This window comes from Pollachius pollachius (genome assembly GCF_949987615.1).
Source record: "Pollachius pollachius genome assembly, chromosome: 7".
In the NCBI taxonomy this organism is placed as follows: domain Eukaryota; kingdom Metazoa; phylum Chordata; class Actinopteri; order Gadiformes; family Gadidae; genus Pollachius; species Pollachius pollachius.
Genome location: NC_136940.1, coordinates 2,429,475 through 2,443,396, shown reverse-complemented (window position 1 = coordinate 2,443,396; position 13,922 = coordinate 2,429,475).

Genomic DNA, 13,922 nt, shown 5'->3' with positions numbered 1-13,922 from the left:
AACTTTATTACAGCTTTATTAATCACATACATTGTTTCACTGAGTTGAACAATAATGAAAAATAAGGTTACATTAGAAGAATCACCTTAACATAATGTTACTCTCGTTAATCATTATCATAACATTAGCCTGACGTGTCACTAGCAAAAGAACATAGCATAGCATAAATTAGCATAAAGTATCCAACGGTTTTCCTTATTTTTAGCAATAAATAAATAATATAAGAGGCCACTCCTTAGGTTCAAATCAGGTTTGGAGAGCACATTGGCGGGGTTAATAGGTTTGGTTAAGTACTTAAAAGTAAATAGGCCTATGTCAACGAGCAGATGAATCGCTGGAATGGACACACACACACACACACACACACACACACACACACGTGCACACGCACGCGCGCACACACACACACACAATTCATCGCGAACGACTCCCATCAATTTGTAAAGGAGTCAAGCTGCTAAACGGGGAATATTTGTACTACACATAAAGGTGACTGTGTGTCCCATTCACACGGAGGCACCCGCGACCCGCTCCCGTGAAACCCTACTCCTGCCCACAGCGGAGCCTCCCATTGTTCCCAGTGAAGTGGCGCACGCGGCCGTCTCGGGAAGCGGAATTCCCCCTGCGGTCTGTGTGATAGCAGCACCGCCCGCCGCTGCCGCACCGCCGCCCGGTATGTGTGCAGCTGGACGGGAGGGGGCTCCAGGGGGCGGAGGGGGAGAGAGGAGGGCCAATAATGCGGAGCTGCTGGCACTATTTACGGCTCCGGAATTCCCCGACTCTCGGCGATGGGTGATATTAATACCTGGTCGACAAACACACGCGCGTTTCTGATGATGCAGATTATTAACGCACGGCGGCTTTTTAAAATAAGCCCACACATAAAACAGACTTTTTACCCTGGCGACTTTGTTTTCTTGTTTTTGTTGCTTTGTTGCGTTTCATGTAATCTTGAGAATTTGGTGTCAAATTAGTTAGAAATTAGAATCGTAAAAAAGTCCCGTTGCAATGTTTATAGCTTTATGTTATCAATGGTAATTTATGTATTATCTGCCTATTTTCCAACTTCTGAACGTAAAATGTCGGTTATGTGTTAAATTGCCGATGCCGCAGATGAATATCATTACACGAACCTCAATAAATGTGGGTGTTCTTTCTGTGTCCTAAGCACAGCATAAATCACGCTATTTAATCATTAGCGATATTATGGTGATCAAGTAACGCAACATTCAAGGTTCAGTTAGTAGTTATTAATACTAAATGTTTTTGTATCCAAAATAACTTTCTTCTTACATGACCGCTCGTTATATTGACTTATCTCTGTCACTCTCTCTCCACACACACACACACACACACACACACACACACACACACACACACACACACACACACACACACACACACACACACACACACACACACACACACACGCACACACACGCACACACACACACACACACACGCTGTTTAGGAAGCATTGAGGGGAGGAATGTAAACTTCACCGAGATCAGATTGAACGACCAGCCTTACAAAGTCTTAACATTAATCTCATTATTTAATACAAAAAAAGTAGGCCCAAACGTTATTTAAAGTTCCTCATCAGCTTTAATACCTCAGGTTTCATTTTAATTCCTATTATTCCCACACAAACATGGTCGTTCTTCCTCCTCATGGGGGATAATGTTAAACGTTGATCCAGGTCCCCTGCGGACCCCGGGGGGGCCCCTCTGGCTGGGGGCCCCTCCCGCTGACGTCCCCGCCGGGCCCCTAGAGCCGACCACCAGAGGAATGGTTCCCTCGTCCTCGCTCTGTTCTCCGGGTGTCCGGTTACCACCGCAGCTATTCACCTGGCCCCTGGCCCCTGGCTGAGCAGCAGCCACTTAAAGGGCCGCCCGGGCCCTGCGGCCGCCACGGGGTCGGAGGTCGGCGCTAAACAGGGGCCGGCCCTTTGTCTCCTGGCAGGTTGGGCACAGCCAGCGATGAAAATGCAATCAAAACAAACAGCCCAGCCAATCAGGGGCCCCGCTCCGGTTTCTTTATTAATCACCTGTTCAGAGAGCTAAGCCTGTAGCACTCTGTCTGTCCGTCTGTCTGTTTGTCTGTCTGTCTGTCTGTCTGTCTGTCTGTCTGTCTGTGTGTCTCTCTCTCTCTCTCTCTCTCTCTGTCTGTCTGTCTGTCTGTGTCTCTCTCTCTCTCTCTCTGTCTGTCTGTTTCTCTCTCTCTCTGTCTCTCTCTCCGTCTCTCTCTCTCTCTCTCTCTCTCTGACCTGTTCAAAGAACTAAGACTGTCTCTCTCCCCCTCTCTTTCTCTTTTTATTATCTCTCCCTCTATCGCACTCTCTTCCCTCCCTCTCTCTCTCGGACTCCCTCTATCTCCCCCTTCATCTCTCTCTATCCCTCGCTTTCGCCTGTTCAAAGGGTAAACTCTGTCACCCTCTCTCCGCTGTCTTGCTCTCCCTAGCCCTGTCTCTCTCTGTCCCTCCCCCCCTCTCTCTCTCTCTCTCCCACTCTCTCCCAGCCCACCCTCAATCTCTCATGCTCTATCTCCCTCTCTCTCCCACCTTACTGTCCCTCACCCTCTCACTCTCTCTCTCCCCCTCCCTCTTCTATCTCTCTTTCTCCCCTGTCTTGCCCTCTCTCACCCCGTTCCCATTCCTCTCCCCCCCCCACCCCTTGATCTCTTTCTCTCTCTCTCCCACTGCCTCTCCCCCTCTCCTCCCTATCCTCTCTATTCCTCCAGCTCCAGGGGGATTCATACCTCAAACCCCAGACTAGGAGACCTCCCCCCGAGGTCTGTATCCCCAACTACAGCTGACCTCCTCCTCCTCCTCCTCCTCCTCCTCAGTAATCCTTCCTGACGTAGCGCAGGGGAAGACCTGGTCTGCACTGCCGGATTGATATAATTATCTCCATCAAAGCCCAACACAGCACCCAGCAGGGATAGAGGAATGTTTCCAGATCCAATAAAGGGCACCACCTCCCATATCACATCCTGACACTTACACACTCTTTTTTTCTGAAGAAACCAAACCGACGACCGCTGTTGGAAACGCAACTCGCCCGGCGCGCAACAAACAAACAGCGTTGTCAAGGGAATAACACACCTGCAGTGTCTCCCCATATTAGGAGGTAAGCTCCCATCCCTGCCCTGCCTATGCATGTACTGGGCTTTAATGAGGCAGAGTCCAGTGCCGGCCAAACGGGTCGGGGGCCGGGTGGCACAGGCCCCCCCGTAATTCCGGTATCTCATTATGCAAATTATACAATAATGCAAAAAATGACATATAGATAGATAGATATATACCAAGCAAGACAAAGATGTAGAGAAATGGGTCGATAGATTGAGACCAAAAGAGATGGACAGATTTATATAAAGGGCCTACAGTTTGACTATGTTTCACAACAGCACTTTGTGACAGTAGACCTGGACTACATCAGAGCTATGCTAAGACAGTGCTACAGTTGGGCTACACTACACCAGAGCTACGCTAAAACAGTGCTACAGTAGGGCTACGCTACACCAGAGCTATGCTAAGGGAGTGCTACAGTAGGACTACGCTACACCAGAGCTACGCTAAGGGAATGCTTCAGTTGAGCCGCCCTACACTAAGAGAGGGCTACAATAGAGCCAGGTTATGCTTAGAGAGTGCTACAGTCGAGCTACACTATGCTAGGAAAGTGCTACAGAAAAGCTATGCTATGCTGTAAGAGTGCTCCAGCAATGCTGCCGTACACCAAAGCTTTGCTAAGAGAGTTACACAGTAGGGCGACACCACACCAGAGCTTTGCTAAGAGAGTGATACAGTACGGCGACACTACACCAGAGCTTTGCTAAGAGAGTGATACAGTACGGCGACACTACACCAGAGCTTTGCTAAGAGAGTGATACAGTAGGGTGACACCACACCAGAGCTTTGATAAGAGAGCGCGACAGTAGAGCTACGCTATGCTAAGAGTGCGCTACAGTAGCCTGAAGGAGCTGGCAGCGAGGGGGGCAGGGTGTCATGTGTCCGTCCGTCTGCCACTTTAGCCCTGAGCTTCGCCTCTCTTGTGGACATTGTTGCCATAGGATCGAGACACTTATAAATACCAGCCGCTCGGCAGCTGGGGGGCCAGACGCCCGCGCTCCCAGCCCCCTCAAGGGGCGAGTCAGTCGGTCCCCCGACCCCGACCACTGCCACCAACACCCACCACGTACAATACAGTCGTCAACGATTTGTCCCGCTCCTCAGCACTGTATCGTGTTGAGCAGGGGGATGTATGCCACGAATGTCAATAAAGTTCTGTTTGACACATGCCGAACATGTGACAGGAATGCACTTGCTAGCTTTCTGCGGTCACTCCTAGTTTTTTGGGATTGTACGCTTTGATCAGTTCTCAGCCCCACTTAGCTTTGGTTAAAACAGTCTGCAGTGTCAAGTGTGTTATGTAATGTAAAGGTGTTACGTTATATACTCCATAAGACACACACACACACACACTCACTGATTCTGACAAATGTACTTATTGTAAGTTGCTTTGGATAAAAGCGTCTGCTGAATGCCCTAAATGTAATTGCAAATGATTGAGCAAAATCACATTTGGAAGTGTTTTCATTTGACAGATCAGAGAGTGAACAAACTCTGTGTCAGTCACCAGAAATCAGTACGGAGTCTGGAGTTACTAAACTGGTTAATTAACTATTTTACTAGTTAATGAACCATTCAACTGCTTAGTCGCTGCGCGCAGTACTCACCGGTGGAAGGGGAAGTCAGGGCAGTATTGAACGGCGGTGAAGGGTGAACTCATGTCGCTGGTTGAGTTGGTCTCAGTCGGTCTCGGCTGTAATCTTCAAGTCTTATCAGCAGCGCACATAGACACAGTAAACACATCAACGGTAAAAAATAGAAGACTGTAAAAATAAAAAATGTGTTCAAATAAATAAATAAATAACAACAAATACACCGGTTGGATTAAAGTGCAGGAGAGTGAAGTGCAAGAGAGTGGACGAAGCTGTGGGGATGTTTTGAATATAGGTATTTTTACCAATAGGAGGGGCTTATGCCTGCCCACTGACCAATCCCCTGCCCCGGCTCTATCAGACACCGCTCACCCCTGGGTTGCCAGGATACAGCTATCAAACAAGGCCAGTTTGAACCCGCCCCCCTTCACCTCCTCCCTGAAGACGGATCGCCCTGCCCCAGCACCCTGGTGTGCCCTCCAGGGTGCTGGTGGGTTCAGTAGGACCGGGTCCTGGGGCATGACATCACCAGTGGACCGCTGACCAGCAGAGAGCACAGTGGCAGCCAACAGAATGCTGCCGCAGATATGTTTTGCTCGATTGCCGTGGCAGCTGTGGTGGACTTCCACACTGTGAGATTCAGAGAAGCACCCGGCCTGCCGTGAACTCAGAGCCTCCGGGGGTGGACAGTACAGAGACAGGTCATTAAGGGGCAGGTAGGGGTTAGACAGTGCAGAGACATGTCATTAGGGAGCAGGTAGGGGTTAGACAGTACAGAGACAGGTCATTAAGGAGCAGGTAGGGGTTAGACAGTACAGAGACATGTCATTAGGGAGCAGGTAGGGGTTAGACAGTACAGAGACAGGTCATTAAGGAGCAGGTAGGGGTTAGACAGTACAGAGACAGGTCATTAAGGAGCAGGTAGGGGTTAGACAGTACAGAGACAGGTCATTAAGGAGCAGGTAGGGGTTAGGCAGTACAGAGACAAGTCATTAAGGAGCAGGTAGGGGTTAGACAGTACAGAGACGGGTCATTAAGGAGCAGGTAGGGGTTAGACAGTACAGAGACGGGTCATTCACGAGCAGGTAGGGGTTATTGCTCCTTGCTCTCTAGAAGTGTACGCATGGACATTGGTAAGATCAAACCCAGACCCTGAGGCTTGGAGGCCAACAGCCTAGCCACTGCCACGCCCCCATCCCTCAGGGAATGCTGCAGAGGATGTTTGTGAACCTCAGATTTGCTATTGAATACGGCCAAGCCATTCAAGCCTGTGGTAAACATTGTGTGTGTGTGTGTGTGTGTGTGTGTGTGTGTGTGTGTGTGTGTGTGTGTGTGTGTGTGTGTGTGTGTGTGTGTGTGTGTGTGCGTGCGTGCGTGCGTGCGTGCGTGCGTGCGTGCGTGCGTGCGTGTGTGTGTGCGCGTGTGTGCATGCATGTTTATCTGTGGTCAGGTTTGGACCGGGAGATAAACAGAGGAGACAAAAGGGCAGAGATGAGGGCTTCGGCAGTGACAGTGGTCAGACAAGTGCTCCTAAGTACAAACGGAAGCAACTGCACATCCAAACACATAGCGGCGCCTAATCCCAGGCCCCGCCCCTCCGCCTGCAAATACTATGACACTGTAAACCACCGCGGGCTGCGGTCGGGGGAAATTAATAGCGGGTGAATCAGCACACTAAAAAAAAGGTGGGGTCACAGAGAGGGACAGGATAATAAATAGACGTAGAGTATCCAGGGAAACAAGACCCCAAGCTGAAACCTAGAAACCTGGAACCTCGTCCTCAAGATGCACTTCAGTCTCCTGGCGAGAACCAACCCTAGAACATAGCCTCTAGGCTACACCCTTAAAGAACCGTAGCCTCCAACATAGAACCGCAGGCTTCAAGATAGAACCCTAGTCTTCAAAAATAGAACCGTAGTCTTCAACATAGAACTTTAGCCTTCAGGATAGAACCCTAGCCTCCAAGATAGAACCTGAGCCTCCAACATAGAACCCTAGTCTCCAAAATGTACACTAGTCTCAGAGTATCAGGTCCATCTTAGAGACAGACTTCAGGTCTAAGTCTGACTCAATCCAAGCTCAATTACCCACAATGCACCTGCCCATGTTAAAACCACTCTCCCCGTCTACATCTTTAAAATGCCTCAGTGGTTCTGGGCAAGGCAACAAAGCCCCAGCGGTCCCTGCGGAGGTATTCCGTGTCTGGTTTAAAAAGATGTCTCTGTCAGTGTAAAGCTTCTCATATGAAGCCATCTCTCCTAGCAACACTGGGAAGACATCGCCGTCTCCGAGCAGAGTTAACTCGTTAAACGAAGTGTGTTCTTAGCGCCGGCGCCCGTTCACCACTGTGGTCGGGACTCCCCCCCCCCCCCCCCCTTATTATCACCGGCCCTCCTAAACCCCTCATCAACGGCTACGTTTGACGGACAGGCCTTAATGCGACGTTTGTCATAAAACTCACACACACTCCGCTTAGCCTGCACCCCGGCTGCCTCTCTCCACGGCTGCAGCAAGGACGTGCTCACCGCTCATCCCCGGCCGGGCCAGAACCCGATCTTCCCCGCGACACACGAGCCCATGACATCATTAATTGCTCTAAGACCCGGCGTGGCCGCGGTTTGCTGTCTCCCCACCCCCCACTCTATTACCTCATGCGAGATGCACGCCCGCGTTTACGAGTTGGCGGCTACGTCAGACGCATTTGTTTCCATCATCAGAAGGAGAGAGGGCATATCTGTCCCGCAACGCGTTTATTATTCTCTCCCCCCCCCCTCAGCCCTGATGAGAGAAACCATCGAGGCAAAGCCATGCTAAGCCCCCCTAAATCACAGATGGAGAGAGACATGGGAGAGGGGGGGAGGGAGTAGGTAGAGGGAGGGGGGAGAGAGAGGAAAAGAGTGAAACAGAGGGGTGAAAGAGAAAGAGGGAGAGGGGAGAGAGAGGAAAAGAGTGAAACAGAGGGGTGAAAGAGAAAGAGGGAGAGGGGAGAGAGATAGAGGAAGAGAGAGAGATAGGGGGAGAGGGAGAGAGAGGGTGGGTGGGGGAGAGAGAGATATAGAGCGAGAGGGGGGGGAGTGAGGGAGGAAGAGAGAAGGGAGAGAGAGAGAGAGTGAGGGAGAGGGGGAATGTCCTCACTGTGAGCCTCAAAACTGTGTCCATGTCTCCATAATTCATCTTCGATGCATTCATGTTCCTCGCTCCTGGCTGATTTCCAAGAACATGTTCAGGGTTCTCCTGGACTCCGCATAGCCTCACCCACTCACCCCCCACTCCTCCCTTTCTCTCCTAAAACACCCCTCTTATGAACTTATTGAATGTTGTACATCCTGGCACTTAATGTACGCACTTATTATATGTTGTGTGCCCTGGCACTTAGCATTGTGTAGCATCTTATCCTAGCTATCCTTGTTGTGTACGGGGAATGGGTTAACCTAGTGATTGTAAGTGCTTGGCACTTGGTTCTATGAACATACTTACTGTACGGAAAGCGATATATATATATATATAAATATATATATATATATATATATATATATATATATATATATATATATAGTTGTCTCTCTTTCTTCTGACAAATGTACTTACTGTGAGTCGTTTTGGATAAAAGCATTTGCTAAATAGCCTAAATGTAAAATATAAATGTAAGGAACTGCTGGTCTTCCCCTTGCCTCATGAGCAGAATGTTTGGCAGTGCCTGTGTTGACTTCTTATTCTTATCGTTATGGTCCCTAGTTCGGCCCCATGTGTTGGTTTCGTGTGGTTCTGCCCGTATTGCTGCCTCTGCCACAGAGATTATGTATTCACCGCATCTGTGTCCGTCCATCTATGCGCCGGTGTGTTTGTCAGTCTGTGTATCAGTCTGTCTTTGTTTCAGTCAGTCTGTGTCTGTCTGTCTTTGCTTCAGTCCGTCTGTGCGTCAGTCCATCTGTACATCCGTGTGTCTGTCTGTCTATATGTCTGTGTGTCTGTACTGGACTAATCTACTGATGTACTAATCTAGAGTCTGATTCGTCAGACTTCTCCCATCCTGACCCCTGGTTGAGCAGAGCTGGTCTGGTTCCGGGCCCTTAGCCACTGGGGCCCGTGTGGACCTACATAAAGAAGACTTAATGTACTGTATATAAAACATACAAACCCGTGTTAAATGTGTTAACATAAAGACCTAAGATAAAACAGCTTTACACAAAATGACATATGAAGTAACGTTACACTTTATCAGTAAATCCTTCAAAAATGTCATTATGGATTATTTAAATAGTAAGATAGTATAATATTATGATGTATTGCCAGGACCCTAACCGAGCCAGGAACAGTTGGCACAGCAGCTGTGGAAGAAGGCCCCTATATCACACACAAACACACACACACACACACACACACACACACACCCTCCACCAATCAGAGGCGCACTTCTGTGTGTGTGTGTAAGGCCAGTGTGTGTGCAAGTGTGAGTTTGTGCCAGTGTGTGTGTGTGTGTGTGTGAGTGAGTAATGTGGGGGAAATCCAGATGAGTCAAGACTACAAGTGTCCAGTGAGGGTCTGAAGTGTTAATTTATGACCTCAGCAACCAAACTGCCCAGCAACCCAGCATTGTTTACACACACACACACACACACACACACACACACACACACACACACACACGCGTGCGCACATGCAAACACACACACACACACACACACACACACACACATAAGCACGCACATGCAAGCACACACACACACAAATACAGTGTCTCTCTCACACACAAGTGTGCACACACACAAGCGTGCAAACACACGGATAGGCATACACACACACACACACACACACACACACACACACACACACACACAAGGATTGGTATACTTACACACACACGTTCATCCACACATGCTCCCAATCGGTGAAACAAACATACAGAAACACTCTCACACACCTTTACTTTTTTAAAGCTGTTGGTTTAAATTATCGATAATAATAAATGAATGCATTGAAAGAATCAATTAAAGTAAAGATTTCTAGATTTAGATTAAACATAGTTTGTTTTAGAGAGTACTCCAAAATAAAACGAGATTAAACAACAGGAACAAAATAAAACAAATTGTCGAACTAATACACTGCTTGATAAGTAAACAGTAAAAGCTGCAGACAGGTGTGTGATTACGTGTCAATTTAAGGACAAAACAATTCCCCGCTGCAGAAAGCGTTCCCGTCATCAGAGAAACGACCTTCACGTCGTTATTGTCAGTAGGCTAATTAATCAGCCAACGTTACATTACGTTAACATTAAAGCGCTGCAGCAGAGAGAAACAGGAGCGTCTGGGAGGACTCGAAGAACCTGTCCTTCCGCTACTTTGTCATTATTTTCGAGATATTACGCTCAAGAGAGACACTTATGGCGGTCTTCCCACGGTGTGATTCAGCCGCGTTTGTTCCCTTTGTCCCCGTGACTTACGCACTGCTCAGGGGAGTTTTGTCACCGCCATGGGAAAACTATCGTGGCCGCGAGCTAAAAGCCTAACGGCCCGGATGGGGCTGTGAGCGGCGGTGGGGACAGACGCACTGGGAACCAGTCCACTGCGAACCAGCCCACTGCGAACCAGTCGGAATACTGATGTCATGGGGCGGGGCTATCAACCAGAGCCAGAATCCACTAAATGATTTAATAATGTGAGTGGAGGAGAAGAAGGAGAATAAAGGGTGGTGTTGTTGTCACTAGCTTTTACCTTAATGGAAAGGTTGTTTTTTTTGTGGATGTGAACTTTGAAACCGATAATTATGCAGAGGCAGACACCTTGACAGAAGATGGAAATTGTCAGCTGGTGCATAAAAAACACTTGACATATGAGCAGGATATGGCTTACAATAACACACACACACCTGCAGAATGACACACATGCACGCACACACCTACACATAACACACACACACACATAAACACACACACCTGCACATAGCACACGCACACACAAACACAACTGCACAACATACAAATACAGACACCTGCACAATAACACATACAGAGTTGTACAATAATAAACACACACACAAAATTTTTTGTACAATAACAAACACACACAGACACACTTGCACAATAACACGTGCTGCCAAAATTGCACAATAATACATACCAACACAAACCTGCACAGCACACATACACACTGGCACACACATACATGCACACACAAACTTGCACAATAACACACGCACACAAACTTGCATAGAACAATAACACACACGCACTCCAAACCCTGCACACACACACACACACACACACACACACACAGACAAACACGCACTCCAAACCCTGCACGATAGCAGATAAATCACTGGATTAAAAGCTGCTGGGTTCAAACAGGAAGGACTGGACGGCTGGGTTTCCCTTCCTTTCTTCCCTCCCCTAACGCCCGCTGGACGCAGAGCGGAGACGTCTCTGTAAACACGGCCTAAGCTCATCAGGCAGAGCACCGCACTTCAGAGGGCCGAGGAGCATTGAAGCCACAGCCCCCATCAGTCAGGGCTAATCCGTCACTAACACTGCCTTAACCCAGCTTTGATGACAACAGTCAATTATGGGATGTTAAACATCTCCATAGCACGGGATTTTAGTACATGCTGGCATGTAGGGAAACGTGCATGTTGTCCGTCATCAACTCGTCCTATTCTATTTAAACATCCAACTACTCATCCATCCATCAAAACATCTTCTTGTCCATCTTTTTAGGCATCCATCCATCCATCTAATCATCCATTCTTTCATTTATCTACTCATCCATCAATATATTTACTCATCTATTAACACCATCTATTATAATTTCTTTAATCCATCTATCTATATTCATCCATCCATATATTCATCCATCCATTTTCTTAAACCATCTCGACATTGTTCCTTGTGTCATTGCCAGGTTGACTTCCCTTTTCTACCTTTTGGGGGCCACTGAGGTTGCATTTATACGTGTTTTTGTTTAACGACCCTCGCCTTGTCATGAGAATATCACCATACAGTAAGACCGTGTCATGTTGTGCAAACTCTACCCAAGGTATCCAACAATGGACCATCAGGTCCGACCGTAACAGCGGGTGGTAACCCACCAGGCGGAGGTCTGGGAGTGTTGCAAGACGACCGGCAACAGCGCAAACACAAACGACTCCGCTAAACACAAACCCCTGCTCCGTCTGTGGATTCACATAAAAGCGGAATTACCAAATAAATACACGGAGGATCAGATTATAATCCCGGTGATCCCGGCGATCCTCCCGCTCATCGCCAGACCCTCTGCGCCGTGCGCGGGCGGTGCTGAGGCGGTGGCGGGTGCGGGGTGGAGAAGGCGGAGGTGATGATTAGGGCCGAGGGAGGAGGCGCAGCAGGTGCTGCCTGCGCGCCCGGTGAGGTAACGCAATCTTTTGCGTCGGAGGAGCTCTCCGAAGTATCAGGCCGTGATGTAGAAGTCGCGGAGGCCGATGTTTAGGGGACCACACTCGCCTGTATCCCGGCAACAGAGTGACAACCGTGATTGGTGGGCGCTCCCGTCCTATGAGGGCGGGCGTCTGCTCCGCGCGCTTCGGGGCTTAAGGACACTTTACCCTTCGTCTCGGGGGCTGACACCCACGTCCGCCCGTAATCCGAGAGAGAGGTTGGACCGGCCTTTGTCACCGGAGACGCTTTAAAAATAAAACATGCTGTTGATATATATCGCTACGGCAATGAAAGCAAATGCCTCCTCCTCCTCCTCTTCCTCCTCCAAGCATCTCCGATGCATGGAGAGAGAGATGGACTCCATTAAAATGCCCCGAAGCAGACAAATCCGCGGCCAGGCCGGAGGGTTAGCCGGGGCTGAGGTGGCGAAGGATGAGCAGGTTCATTATCCGGATGAGACCGGAACAGGTGAACAGAGCCGAAATGAGAACACACGTCTGAACAAGACGTCGGTGAACCCGATGAACTGAACAGCTCCTTTGCTCGTCTGGAAACCCTGCGGAGGATCAGGCGGTGTTCAGGGACGTCACATTGCTGGTCAGAATCGGTGGATGGAACGTTTACATTTAGTCTCTTAGGCTTACGCCAAACTGACTTGAGGACGGAGAATTGAGACGGAGAACAACCGACACATGGAAAACTCTGCACCAACACATACAAAGAAAAACCTACACAAACACTGATAACGAACTACACAAACACATAAAAAGAACTACACGAAAAACACACAAAGAACAACATAAACAAATACAAAGAACTACCCAAACAAATACAAAGAACTACACACACACATACAAAGAACTACACAAAAACATACAAAAAACTACATGAAAACATACAAAGAACGACACAAACACGTACAAGGAACTACACAACCACATACAAAAAACAACGCAACCTAGTCTCGTTAAGACAACAACTGGACAGAGACAAGATTCCAAAGCTCGGCGTCCAACACGTAAAGAACAACATCGTCGTTAAAATAGAACAGACTCATCCCATTGGCCCGTCACATCCACATCACCAGGGCTCAGGGTTCAATTAAACGGAAGACTGGCGCCGTCTCGTTAAGCTAATCGGCGGTCTTAGGGAATCAGCGTTGCAGTGACGCCATGTGAAAGGTGATCCGGGGTTCGTGGGAGCGGCGCCCGGAGTCAGGTAGGGGAGCTTCCACCGCCGTAGCGTCAGGCCTGGAGCCGTGCCACACAGCAGCTGCTCCCAGCGCTGCGGACGTACGTAGCCGTCCCGTTAGCTGCCAGATAGGTGTGTGTGTATGTGTGAAACACGCATGCACACACATGGACATAGTTATGCATAAAACGCACACACACATGGACATACAATCACACACAAAAACAGACACACAGAAACACAGGACATACACACACACACACACATAAATACACACAGAAAATCAGCCACAGAAACGCACACACACATAGGCATACATACACACAAACGCACGCACAGACATACGTACACACACACACACGTACACACACATAGACATGCACACAAACAAAGACAGAAACACACACAAACGCACACATACACACACAAACACACACACACATTGACATACAAACACACACACAGAAACACACATATACTCACACACACTCAAACATTAACACACACACACACACACATTTACCAATACAAAACACATACAAATTACAAAACACACACCGGACCAATCTAAAACATACAAATCACAACAAACACACATTTTCACACG